Source organism: Ambystoma mexicanum, chromosome 14 (genome assembly GCF_040938575.1).
Source record: "Ambystoma mexicanum isolate Mex_15411 chromosome 14, UKY_AmexF1_1, whole genome shotgun sequence".
NCBI lineage: Eukaryota > Metazoa > Chordata > Amphibia > Caudata > Ambystomatidae > Ambystoma > Ambystoma mexicanum.
The window spans coordinates 580,417,738-580,432,259 of record NC_090940.1 but is presented as its reverse complement, the minus strand read 5'-3'; positions in this window follow the sequence as shown (position 1 = coordinate 580,432,259).

Genomic DNA, 14,522 nt, shown 5'->3' with positions numbered 1-14,522 from the left:
GGCTTAGAGGGACTAGATTTGTTGAGAGTTGGTGGTGTTTCTTGAGTCAAATGTGCAGTGGCGACATATCAATGACTCTGCCTCAGCCTGCCCAGCCTTCAGGAATAGAGATGTATTAGCAAGCAGTTGAATTGCCTTTCTAACCAACCTGCCTCGGTTACTTTAGCATGGACAGATGTAGACAAGCCTGGTTCACCAATATAAATGACTCTGTTCTGTATATGGACAGGCATGGCTACTGACATTTTCATTGGTGCTACTGACCACAATTCCTGAACTGTGCCAACAGTAGCCAGTTTCTATGTGCAGCTTATGCTTACAACACCCTCAGTGATAGTGACGCTGCAGTTATGCTTAAGCTGGTGTTTCCATATGGACAGATCATTTTTAAGAAGCTAATAACTTTGACGACACTTGATGGATCTGCAACAAACTTGGGAAATCTTCCCGCCTCCTTCTTTCTCCTTGACCTCTTGGCTGCATTCGACATTGTTGATCACAAGTTCGTATGTAGGCACCTACACTCAACTGCTCACTTCTTTAGGGAGGCAATAGTTTGGATTGAGTCCTTCCTTAGTGAAAGGACCATGCGTGTATTTTCACCCTCAGCAGATGCAGACCCTATCCCTATCTCTTGCGGTGTTCCCCCAGGGATCTTGTGTCTCTCCTACGCTATACAACATATTCACCAATACTCTTTTTGATGATCTGGACAGTCTTGGTATCACCTACACTAACTATGCAGATGATACACAGATTCTCCTCCCACTTTCAGGGGATTACACTAAGGATTTGGCCTTGATGAATAGGGTTCATCTCATCATCCAGGCATAGATGGCTAATCATGGTCTATGCCTGAATGATGACAAAACAGAGCTCATCATCCTAGGCACCTCTACCAAACTTAAGAACCTAGGGGCCGAATACGCCTTTTTCATAATCAACGGCAACCTCATCAAAGTGGCCAGCGAGGTGAAAACTCTCGGATTCTACCTCGACTCAACCCTCTCCTTCGCCAAACAAGTTAACACGCTGGCCTCCACTACCGGCTACACGTGTAAACTCATCAGAAGTGGAAAACCCTTCCTCTCAAACAACAGTTGCATCATCATGGCCAGAGCCCTTGCTCTATCCAGGCTTGATTATTGCAACACCCCCTATATTGGCTCTAACAAAACGATAGTCAGGAAAATCCAAACACTTCAAAACAACACCCTCAGAGCGGCCCTTGGAGTGGCAAGGAGAGACCATATCTTGGAGATCAGGCGGCAAAACAATTGGATCTCTACTAATGACAAAATCAAACTAAAAATTGCATCACTCACCCATGAATCCCGGAACAGCTATCTTGCGGAGAGATTCCATAAAAGGACCTGCATCAGACCCTCCAGACTAGCCCATAGTAACTCCCTTCTTGTACCTAGATTTAAACACTCTAAGGTAGGTGGCAATAGCTTCCCGACGAAAGCAGCCCAGCTCTGGAACTCCATGCCTCCGGCCATCCGTGAAGATCAGCCATATCAAAACTTCAGATCCAAATGCACCATCTGGCTCAAATCCTCCGATATCTAACCCAGCCGTGTGTCCAAAAGCTGTAAAACTCCACCAAGCGGACAGTATCAAAATGTGTAACTTTATTGTCTCCTGCTATCACATGACTATTCTGTGCATGTATGTATCTGTATTGTTAATTTATCTGTTGTGTAACTAAGCTGTGAACCTACCTGTAACTTTCACACCCTGAAACCCTCGTGTCTTGAGCGCGTTACAAATGAATAAACAAACAAACACATTTGGTACTAAAAGTATCTTTTTGTATTACGTGTATCTGATTAATTACATAGCTTCTGCACAAACACCATTTGTAACAATGCCCACCTGTAGAAACTAAGGTTCTTATGAGATTAAATAATTGTGTAATCTCAATGGCTGAAGTGTCGCCAAACATATTGCTACTATAGTTATAGGTATAATATAGAATACAATTTCAATTATTTTTACATAGCATAAATATATGTTTTTTTGACATATGAGTAACCAGACATTCCGTGTGAAAGAAGAATGCTGAATCCCCATCTTTCTTCAAAGTCGTTAATTTAATTAAAAAACACGTTTCGAGCTTCAATGCCTTTCTTCAGGGGATATTTTGTATGTGAAGATAACTATAATTTAACAAAAAAAGAAAAGATATTATTACAATCACTTGTCTTAACAATCCTTTAGTTTCAAGCTTTAAACCATAGGTACAGAGCCACCCTAAGCTTGATAAATCACCTTTAAGAAAATCAACACATCCTCTGTTCTTGTATAGTGTGTGGATCAAAGTCCAAATGTTCTCATCTGTGATGACAGGTCCTCTAAAGAAAAATAAAGATGTGATCTACTTAGACCTCCATAAGTTCTTAATATGTGTCCATTGGAGATCAGGACAATATGACAAAAACAAAAGGAAAATGAAACATGTGTGTCGTGTCTTACCACTGTGTCAATAAATTCTGAATGAACTATTGCTGATCTGAAAAATGTATAGAAAACCAAACATTTGTTTCTCGTGGTGTTTAGCCCCTGTAAAAAATATTTAATGTTCTAAGTATGTAAAAGGTGATCATTAGGATTAACAAACAATAAAGGAAGTCATCAATCACATCACATGGTAGTCTAAAAGTCTTTACCAAAAGGAGATAATGTTGTAAAGAAGATATCACGAATATTACTTCATAAAGTTGTGTTGTACTGCAGTGTCTGCATAAATTCTGTGAGATACCTGTGAGATAAATGTATGTTCATGGTAGAGGGTCCAAATGTGCGGTGATGTCACCAATCCATCTCTTTCCCTGTTGGAATATATAATAAAGTAATTCACTTAGTAAGGCTTGAGAGACCGTGATGAAGTTAGTGGAATTCACGTGTGTCGCCGATAGAATGGGGAACCAACAGGCATTATCAACGAACCTGCAAGGTATTCAAAATATCTTATCAGACCTTTATGTCCATGGAGCTTATAAAGTAGCAAGCAAGGTTGTATGTCTAGTTCAGAAATTCTTATTCACTATGTTAGAGAATCCAAAAGATGTCTGTTTCCTGGGATCTGCGACCGTTCAGCGATCCGCAGAGGAAAAGATGGCCGCCAATGTAAACAAACCGCTACCTAGACGGGATGATGTCATCACGCTCATTCACAATTGGCGGAACAACTGTAGGGGTGTCTGATGGTGTGGGAATAAACTAGTGTAAACAATGGTGCACTAAGGTGTATCAATGTAGGTCGTAAATGGATGATTGAGAGATTTAATACTGTGTGATCAGAGACACATCTGAGGCAAAACCTCTAAAGGTTAGGCCTTCTCTTAAATAGTAACCTAATAGGAATTGCTACAATTTAAAAAGAACAGAATCAACATGGAACATGTCAAAAATCGTGAGTTGACTGATAATGTATGTGCAAGTGAGTCAATCCTAACAGACTTCAAGTAGATTGAGCAAGCTTAGGATGTTACAGTATTTGAGAAATAATACAATAGTTGTAATTGTATATTGAAAAGACTGAATTTATTATGTGTCTCTTAGATTGATTATAAATAAAAATCCTATAACATCTTCATCCAACTGCATATATAACATCTGAATGATGTAAAGGTGTCAATGTTAAGTCAATAGAGTCTGTTAAGTAAATTAATTAATGGCACTAAATGTGAACTAAACAGTGCACACACCACCTTTTTCACTACCTATAAAACAAAATTACATTACATAAAACAGATTTTCATATAAAATGCAATCTATATCCACAAACTAATATCCACATAATAACTTATATATAAAGTCATACAATCTTGAATTTTCAAAGACAAAACACAAAGAAAAAGAATCAGAGAAAAGACTCCTTCCACACGGAACATTTCCACATTGCCTAATTCATGTTTATGCAGTCGACAATTTCAACAATGCAGCTTTCCAATCAAAATATGCTGCTCCCGTAATAACTATTTAGTCGGCTGAAAAGAAAAAAAAAAAAAAAAAATATATATATATATATATATATATATATATATATATATATATATATAAAACTAAAAGTATCTGTGCCGCTTTGCATTACATTCAGACCTTTCCTGAAGCTCTAGTCCAATCAAACTCCCGTAGGGAATATTTTCGCTTATTTAGAAAAAAAGAACCACTGGACAGATTTGCACCAAACTTTTTGGAGGAGCTGGCAACCTGAGTGTGTGACTTGCCTTGGTAGAGTTCTGTTAAGTCTCAGATCTGGATTTCTCTGTTGAAAAGCTTCAGTTGATTGTTTAAAATTGAAAAAATGTAATTAGATTAGCTGGGTGCGGATTCGCTGATACCAGCAGTTATCCGCTGTACCCAGGTATGAGAGTGAAGAGGAAGGGAAGTCTGATTGGCTGGACTCTGAATGGGAAATTTGAAGCACCTGCCATCTTGCATTTTGAGTCCCCTACATGAACCTGGAATCTGGTATGAAACACTGTTCTGACAGTACAATGGAAAGGGCCACATAGGAACCTCCTGAGGCTTGTCCTGACCTATGGATGGGAAAAGGGAGGCCCCAGAGTTATTGCATATGGACATTTAATTGAAAATAAGTAATATTTTTGGCCATGGATCCTTACCTGAATTGCAGATGTCGGGCTTTGAAAACATTGTAATTTAGGATATAAAATTCCTTTTTGTGGTAAATTGGATGTAAGGGAGTAGAGTGTGATGAAATCATGACACGCACTATTTAGAACTGAAAGCATGTTTCTTTCCCACATTGTATTTCCAGATCCGACAAGGCCAGCGGATCCTTATCTGCAGTCCCCTGTATTAAGTAGAAAGTGTATACTCCCAAATGTTCAAAAGTGCCATATATGAGCTTTATGTAGCTTCTTTCCATGCCACAGTGGGTGAGATGAAGCCTCAGAGAGCTGAGATATGGTCTATTTCTGTGGAAAGATGGAGTGTTTTGGCCATGTGAATTGTGTTTCCTAACTGGATTGGCTTATGGCACCCTGTGGAATGAATGTCTAACATAGGGTATAAAGACTCTTTTTTAGGGTAATGTAGAGAGAAAATGTATTAATTACCTGCAATATACTGACTTTTCACAGATCCAAAATTCCTTAACCACAGATGTAGTTCTAGAATCAAAAGTAATACAATTGGGGGTAAAATATGGCAAAGCCTATTGGGGCTTTGTTATTTGAGGTTTTATTATTTTTGTATAATATTGTGGCAAGGACCGGGATAAGATGTGTATGCAACTTTCCTGTGCCAATCCCCCTGCAGATGCACATATCTAATGTGTTGTTGACTAGTGTATGTGCACTCACAGTTTATAATTCACTACCTGTGCACTTAACATTCTGTTTGGTTGTGATTGGGGGGCAAATTTACATATGTCTAATGCCTTTAACAAACAACAGTATACAAAGGAAGCATGATTTTGCTGCTAACATTTACTGTCTGGTTGTGTTGGGTATAGTGTTCATTTATAGTGCCAGATTGTGAGTTTCATGGGTAGACATAATTCAGACGGGTTACCAGCCTAATGAAGCAAGTTTTGGAGGTTTTATTTTTGAGAGCAGGGATTTCTATCATGTGACAACCTCCTAGATTATATCAGCTAAGAGGACCAAAAGGTTTGCTCTTCTGGAATAGATTTCAATGTATTTCTAGGAATATTTCTCTTAAAATGAGCGCATGTGGGTGGGTTCAATCCATTAATCAGGCTTTGATCTGCCAGATGCCCGAGCTGACCCCCGGGGAGCTATGTATCCCGGCTTTTCGTGCACTTCCAAGTGAGTTGAACTGAAGGTTAGCGTGTATTACATTTGCTGAAGAACAAAAATCCAACATTTCAAACACGGCTATTTGCCATCTAATATGTAAAACACTTGTTTCTAGAGTGATTTAACCTGTATATTTTAATTTATAATTAGATACAGCAATTTCTCTGTTATGTATTAATGAAAAATCACATAACACTTTGTAAATCTCTTTGCGGTTGGAAAAAGAACTACTGTTTTACTTTAACATGTTGGCACAAACACTGAATGAGATTCACAATATCAAGTTGAAAACATGTCCAATTTTTAAATATTCATCTTTATAAGAATAAGAGGAGGATTCTGTTTAGTTTTAATTTTCTTCATATTTATAGTACAATGTGACAATATCACCTGAGCTACATGGCAGCATTTCCAGGTCATGTGTAAAAAGAGTGCCATTCATTTGACTTTCTCTCATTTTGTTCCACAATTTTTTGGGGAGAATGGTGGTACATCTTGTTGAGAGAAAGTGTTGGTCTACATTTCAAAGGCTCCATATTTCATGTTTGTAGAGTTTGGTATAGTACATTATACATTATATTTTAGTGCATTATAGTACCACCCTTTCTGTTCATGGCTGGGGAACATGTACATCACATATGAACACCACAAGGCGCCATTTCAGAATGCCCTGCCCTGATTCTGCCAGAAATCTTCCATTCAATTTCAATTTCCCTCTACAGTATAATATGAGACTGTGTGCTGAACTATGCAGTCTTAACAGGGAGCAACATTTGCCATTTCCAAAAGTATTGGAACTGGTGCTGTTCATAAATGGTGCCGCAGTCTTTTTGAAGCTTTGCAAGAGAGGTGTGTTTCACCAGGTAAAATAAAAATAAAAAAACTTCATAAAGTTTCTAAGTACCTGGCAGTGTTCATCACCCCCGTTGGAGACTACACAAGAATGCATTCCAAGTACATTTAGTAAAAAAGTACATTTGGTGATAAGTAAAGTAACTCCCACAATATTAACATATCTATTTGTGTATTGTATTTATTGCTCATCTTAGACACTGTGGTAAAAGCAAGAAAATAGGAAAGAGATTTCAGCAACTAGCATGTATTTCCATCATAGAAATCCCAATTTTTGAACATTATTTTAATATTCAACAGACATTGGGACTCATTACGTCCCTGCCGGTCCGGAAAGAATGGTGGTGGTAAAAATGCTGCCTCTGTTCTTTCCGGACCGGCTGATTCAGAGTCCTGCAGGCGGAGGTGTCACTCCCGCCAGGTCTGACCTGGCGTGAGTAACGCCACTGGCCTGCAGGCGCTAATGGAAACACCGGCTCCGTCATAGACGGAACCGGTGTTTCCATTGTCCCCATCCCCATGGAGTCATATGGGACTCCATGGGAATGGGGACTTACAGAATTCCGCCTCCGGAATTCCCGGGTCACCGGGGTCGTAATACCCCGGTGATTGGGAATCACGGAGGCGGAATGGAAATATTGGTCCGGCGGTAGCCTGCCCGTTTTTCCGGCACGGTTACCGCCAGACTCGTGATGAGACCCATTGTCTCTACAATGCCTTGCTTATATAGGGCTTCATTTGGAATGCTTTTAGAGGCATTTTAACGTTTCTTAGGAATTTGGATATGCCATAAATGTATGTGTTTGTTCACTGAGTCATAAGCAAATCTTCAGTAAAACAGTAATCATTATAAATATGTTTCATCCAGACCCAGGTTTATCCCTTTTGAGATCCCATTTCAATGTCTGTAAACCTTAATGGAGGCAGACCTGCCAAAGAAAGTTAATACATAATGTTCTAGTGTTTACTGTGCATTGGGAAATGGGCATGCTCACAATGAGATCGGCCTGTACTCTTCTGAAAGTCCTTGAAAACAAGAAGCAAGACTAGAACCCCCCTGGAGTAAAAGATGCACACCACAGCATCAGCATCCAAGTTCTAAGCTGTCACAATGAGTATATATAGTACATTGTTACAAACATTTTAATGTTCGCGTGAGTGTGGTGAACAATGAAATTAGCACCAATCCCAGTACTTAGTGATTGATGCATATAGACCTGTTATTACAAACATATTTGTAAAATACAAAGATATGTGATCATTCCTATGTTCCCGAAATGGCTTCATATGTCATGCAAAGCAGCCAAGCACCCAACATTACTACTATGTTTTCCAGACCCATTCTGGTATGTTTATTTCAAAAGAGTCCAATAGGAGTCTTCAAAGAAGTCCATCTTTGAATGATAACTTTTTTTATGTTTTTAAACATTGTGTACAGTTATTGTAAGATTTGATTCATTGATTTGCTGAGAAAACTCCCTGCTCACTGTACTCAGAGAGACACAGCTTCACCTCACTGATGAAGCCCAACAAGGCTGAAACACGTGTATGGGGTGGCTGTAGGTACTCTTGTTCAGAGAGGAATTGCCTTAGCATTTTGGTGCTGGACTGCCCATGTGGGCGGGACAAAGACTGATATGCAAATGGATATTTCCCATCTGTGAAAGGTACAGTGAGCAAAAAGCGTGTGCTGCAAACTCTCATCTCAGAGCAGGTTATCATGCCATGTTCTTTCTGGAGAGGAGTGCCTGCTACCTCTTTTGAAATATTTGCAATGAACTTGGGGTTGGTCACCCTGAGTTACCTGGGGGCAACCAGACGTGGACTCCCTGCTCACTGTGCTCAGAGAGGCACAGCTTCACCTCACTGATGAGGCCCAACAAGGCTGAAACACGTGTATGGGGTTGCTTTTGGTACTCTTGTTCAGAGAGGAATTGCCTTAGCATTTTGGTGCTGGACTGCCCATGTGGGCGGGACAAAGACTGATATGCAAATGGATATTTCCCATCTGTGAAAGGTACAGTGAGCAAAAAGTGTGTGCTGCAAACTCTCATCTCAGAGCAGGTTATCATGCCATGTTCTTTCTGGAGAGGAGTGCCTGCTACCTCTTTTGAAATATTTGCAATGAACTTGGGGTTGGTCACCCTGAGTTAACTGGGGGCAACCAGACGTGGACTCCCTGCTCACTGTGCTCAGAGAGGCACAGCTTCACCTCACTGATGAGGCCCAACAAGGCTGAAACACGTGTATGGGGTTGCTTTTGGTACTCTTGTTCAGAGAGGAATTGCCATTGCATTTCGGTGCTGGACTGCCCATGTGGGCGGGACAAAGACTGATACGCAAATGAATATTTCCCATCTGCGAAAGGCACAGTGAGCAAAAAGTGTGTGCTGCAAACTCTTATCTCAGAACAGGTTGTCATGCTATGTTCTTTCTGGAGAGGAGCGCCTGCTAACTTTTTGAAATATGACTATAATACGTACAGGAAGTGATCATTACAAAAATAATATTGACTTGTAAAGCATGGCAATTTGCAATGCTATCACAAATAAGTCATTTATGTGTTAATAGTTTATTTTGTAAAAATACACAGAAGCTCCCCACCACTTTCAGATATCTGTGTGTTTTCTCTGGTGAAGGTTCTTTGAGCAACTGCTGGGGTTATGTTCACATATTAAGGGCCCGATTCATGGAATATTCGTCTGGTTCAAAGTGAATTTGCACTGCTGAAAGGTGACTTTGCACTGCCGACACAAACCCTGATTCATTGAACTGCGCAACGTGTATTTTTGCTGTGCCAAGTCCAGGCAAAGTCATTTTGCACTACAAAAATGACTATGCACTGACTATGCCTGAGGTTTGCACTGCAAAAATACACTTTGCACAGTTCCATGAATCAGGCTTTGTGTCGGCAGGGCAAAGCCACTTTTCAGCATTGAAAAGTCACTTTGAACTGGACAAATATTCCATGAATCGGGCATTGTATATGTGAACATAATTTGTGTCAGCATGTGTAGCAACCACCCAGATCTGAAAGTACTTACCGAGGCCAGGGTCGGTGTCCATTCAAGATTCACCTGTTGAATGCATGTAAGCTTGAGCCCAGCCCAGACGGTCCCCTGCTGATACGGGCCCTTCTCCACCTGCCACAGCTAAGACCTGATAAGCTCCGGCTTCAGTGCAGAGTATAACAATGTCCATCCATAATGCGGGTCACAGTTACAATGGGAGCATGATGGATGCGCGCTCGGTATACTGTTTCCCGGTACAGTCAAGCTGATGCAGCTGTTGCGGCTCCTATTGAAAGTTCAGACTGGTGCCTAATGTCTCAAGCTGCATATCCCACCCTGTGCCTCCTAGACAAAACTGCAAACGCAGACGTGTTCCATACGTTGACAGAAGTTTGCCGTCGCTCTTCACATAAGCTGCAGACTAATCCCAGAACATCTTTTGGAAAATGGTCATCTGTCTATGCAACTAACTGTATGTGGCTAATGTGTGTGTTATGCAATGGAAAAGTCAGACCTGCATCTCTGCAAACGTCCCCACATGCAGAATTGGCAAATGCATCACATGCCAGAGATCCCATCTTTACAAAGGGCCTCATTACACGGAAGGCGGTGGACCAAGGTGCTATTAGCACCTTGGTCCATGCCGGTAAAATACCGGCACCGCCTTGGTGGAAAGGGGAATTACCACCCTATTCCAAGGTTGGTGGGGTGGTAATTCCCCCTTCCCCCATTGCCCTTCCCCATTCCCATTTTTGCCCCATAGGGCTCCATGGGAATGGGGAAGGCGCTAATTACGGTACCGCAAATTGCGGTACCGTAATTGGCTGCCTGGTCCCTTTGCGGGTTGGTTTTTAGCGCCTGCAAAAAGCAGGCGTTAAATTCCCCAACCCGCAAAGGGACCTCGTACTAAGGCAGTAAAGGTTTACTAGTACCGGTAAAATACTGGTACCGGTAAACCCTTACCGCCTACCGTGTAATGAGGCCCAAAGTCTGTGGGCCTCATTACAGGTCTGGTGGTAACTGTGCCGATAAAACCGGCAGGTAGCCGCCGGACCAGTAAACAGTTAATGGTGCCTGGCTTGCCGGTAACACTGGGGTTTTACAACACTGCCGGCCAGAAAGTCAGCCAGCAGTTAAATGTTGTTCCCCATTCCCATAGAGTCCAGAAGGACTCTATGGGAGTGGGGACCACGGAAACACTGGCACCGGTAATAACGGTGCTGCTGCTTCATGAAAGTCTGTGGGCGGGTTCCGGTCCGCCCCGACAAGTCAGACCTGCCGGGCGAGAGGGCACATGCCCACCAGACTTGTACTTTACTGGTCTGGAAACAATGGTGCTGGTAAGCTTACCGGCACCGTTGTTTCTGGACTGGAAATGTTCGAATGAGGCCCAGTGTGTCTTTTTTTCATAGACGACTGGTATCCCTTGTTCCCTTCCCTGGCTTTGAAGCACTTCACTTGTGTATAAGCACTATACAAAGAAACAATTACAATAACGTGTGTAAATTAAGCATAGCAGTAAAAAAGCACAGTTATCTGGCATCATTGGCACTCCATTCTAATTGGTTATTTACAACACTCTTAACAGCCAGGAGTTTTTAAGCACGGACGCAGGGATCGAACCTGGGTTGTTCTACATAGTCTTAACTTCCAAAGCGATCACGTTACTGCTGAGCTATCCTCCCTCGCCTCCAAGTAAACACATATGTAGGGTAACCGAATATCGCTTATTTGGGTGGCAGGGGTTAGTAGAATAACATGACTGTGTAACAAACCTTCCTGGTCTGGTTTTCTCTATTTACCAGCATTTTACAACATGGACGTTTAATTATCCAGCATGGAAACTTGGTTATCCAGCATCTTTTTTAACTGGACAAATTCTATTACTGGCAAAGGTTGCTGGAAACTAGAAGGTGCTGGTTAATGAACTACCAAATACTAAAGTTTGTACTGTATTTTAACACAATCATCTTTTTTTTTTCCAGCCAGCCTCCACTAAGCAGGGTTACTGAGGATGTACATTTCGATTTAACTAGGGTGAACATATTTAAAGGTACTCAAGAAACATCACATACCACAAATCAAAGCTACATCTATCCTTCAGCTACTGAAAATTAAAGCACAAGAAGCAAACTGAAAAACCAAGATTGCACACTTGCATTAGTACTAGTTCAGATGCAGCTGAAAGTATTTAATACTGGTTTAATGCAATTGCGCATGTGAAAACCATGTGTGCATGTGCCACAAGCAGAAGCACTTTTAAAAATGCATGGTCAACTGATCCCTGATGGCTATTGAATGATTCCTTAACCATGAACGTTCATTATACTAGCGGGTTATCGGCAAACTCGCTTTACTGTTACCAAGGCCCGATATCCCGGTTTACTGGAATATTACAGGCGCAGGTAACAGCTGTAAGTTCCTATTCCATGGCGTTCCGCAGGACTACATGGAATGGGTTTGGCCCAATCACCGTCCTGGGTATTTCCGGTGCCAGTGATTGGGGCAATTCTTTGCTGACCTTCTAGCGGGACAGGTCTGCCGGAAGTTCACTGCCCCTACTGACAAACACAGAGTGTGCCTGTCTGGTGAAAATGCTGGATCGGTATTACCGGCATTTTTTCTGCATTTTTTCCAGACCGGCACACTCGTAATGAGGCCCTTAGTCTCTAGAGATGTGATACAAATGGGATGGGAGCATAGCTCCGGGGCAGCACTTTAGTCTTGGAAGCAAGACAACGCAGAGCAGTCCTGTGCTTAGAGAGTGGTCTCTCATATTAAGCGTGTTACACATTATTAATTAGTTCAATTCATTACATATTGCCAATGCAATGTTGTGATCTGGCACAGTAAACTATCTGTAGTTTTTCAGATTTACTTGTGGATTCGGAGGGCCATTCGCGATAGCAATGGCCTTCACATGACTTTGTAGTCCTGAGTGACAAGACAACATTAAACAGGCAGATTATTACAGGGAGCAAAATGTGCACTCTACACTATTCATTGGCGAATGATATTTGTCTCTTGGCGGGTAAGAGATAGTGTGCTCTGTGTATCGAATGCATTGAGGTGGCAAGTGACTATTTATGGCTGTAGTAGTTTGCAACTTGAATTTTTGCCCTCTTACTACCACATTTCTGTAGTTGCTAGAAGAGTGTCTTTAGTCACAAATACCAAGTGAAATGTGACCAAGATGGCCGCCATTTCCATTTCTTTGCCCTGAAGGGGTCGGTGCTGGGAGAAGCAGGGAGCCCCGGCAGTGGTGGTCGGTATAAGACAGGTTGCTACAGAGTACCTCTTGCCAGGTAAAGAGGGTGCAGAGCAGGAGCATATAAAGGTGGGGGACTAAGGAGATAGGTGAAGCAGATTGCAGCTGACAGCGCAACAGAGGGGGGAGCTAGCGGGAGGGTGCAGGCAGCTCTCCGCTTGCTCTGAGCCCTAGCATACAATATCCGATTAAGCCCTGGTTTTGAGCAACCACATTGGCTGTCTTACTTGGCCAGTGTTCTAATACATAAGCATATACGTAAGCATATACATAATATCAAACTTTTATCAAATATGGCCCGCAGGCTCTCCTCTGCATCCACATTTTTTTTCAATAAAAGGTGTGACATCAACGAAATCATTGCTGCTCAGTTTTCTGAGCTAGGAAAAATAAGGGCTTAGTCAGCCATTTTGGGGGTCAAATCTATGACCCCAGTTTTCATAAAGGCCTCTCTAGCAAGCTCTTCACTAAATGAATGTTCTTATCAGTGTTACTAGTAGAAAGACAGTGAACTAATCTTTTCAGTAGCAGCAGTTTACATCAAATCAATGTTGCCTTATTACTGAGTACTGCGAAATTTGACACGGCAAAACCATTGCCTGCCCATATGAGCGGGTAACATACTACTTGTCATCTGCATCGCGATCAGGTGCAAGGCATACCTTTAAAACCAACACTTCAACCATTTAGAGATCAGGGGTGTACAAGCAAAAGGGGGTTTGGGGTTGTGTGGGTGTCCCCTTCATACTTCTAATATATACACGCATGTTAACGCTTAAGGGCCACGTTGTTTGTAACGTTGATTTTTGTATTGTCTCGCGAGATTTCTGGAAATCACAGAGTCCGGAAATTGCACTCGAAATCCACTCGTAACATGTGAAAAAAGTAAAGACTCTTCTATTTTTAATAAATCTATTCAGATCGTGTATTGTCAGTTATTTGTAATACGCTCAATGTGCATGTACGAGCAACGCTTCATAAGCATTTCGTTTGCGCAGCTTTATCATGCAATCAAATTGGTCACGTTAAAATCACCCTAAACCAATTCATGCATGTCCTGTAACATCCTGTCTTTCTCTTAATTATCACTAATCCAGAAGGAGATCATGGGCCTCATTAGGACCCTAGCGGTGACGGTGTGAACGGTGCCGATAAGGCACCGGCACCGCTCATACGTCCCGACACGTTATGAGTTCTGCTCGCGGGTCCCTGACAGCCTGCCAGGTCCTACCCGGAAGGCTGTGCAGCGCCCGCGAGCAGAACTGTTATTAACGCTGCCGGTGCAACCATGCTCCCCACCCCTGTTCAGCCAGATTGGGCAGAATGGGGATCGGGAGTCTGGCAACACCGCCACCCGCAAATGGGCAATTAGCAGCCCATTCATCTTGTAATGGGCCGGTTATTGTGCAATCGCCGGTGGCAGAGACCAGTAGCGAGCATGGTGGTAGCCGTACCTGCCATACAGGCATGACTACCGCCATGTTCGGAATGAGGCCTCATGTGTGCTAAGACAACACACTGTCTGAACCTGCCATTCAAAAAGTCTGGCAAGTTTTCAATGTCAGTGCAACTTCAGTACAGCGAGTGCAGAGCAAC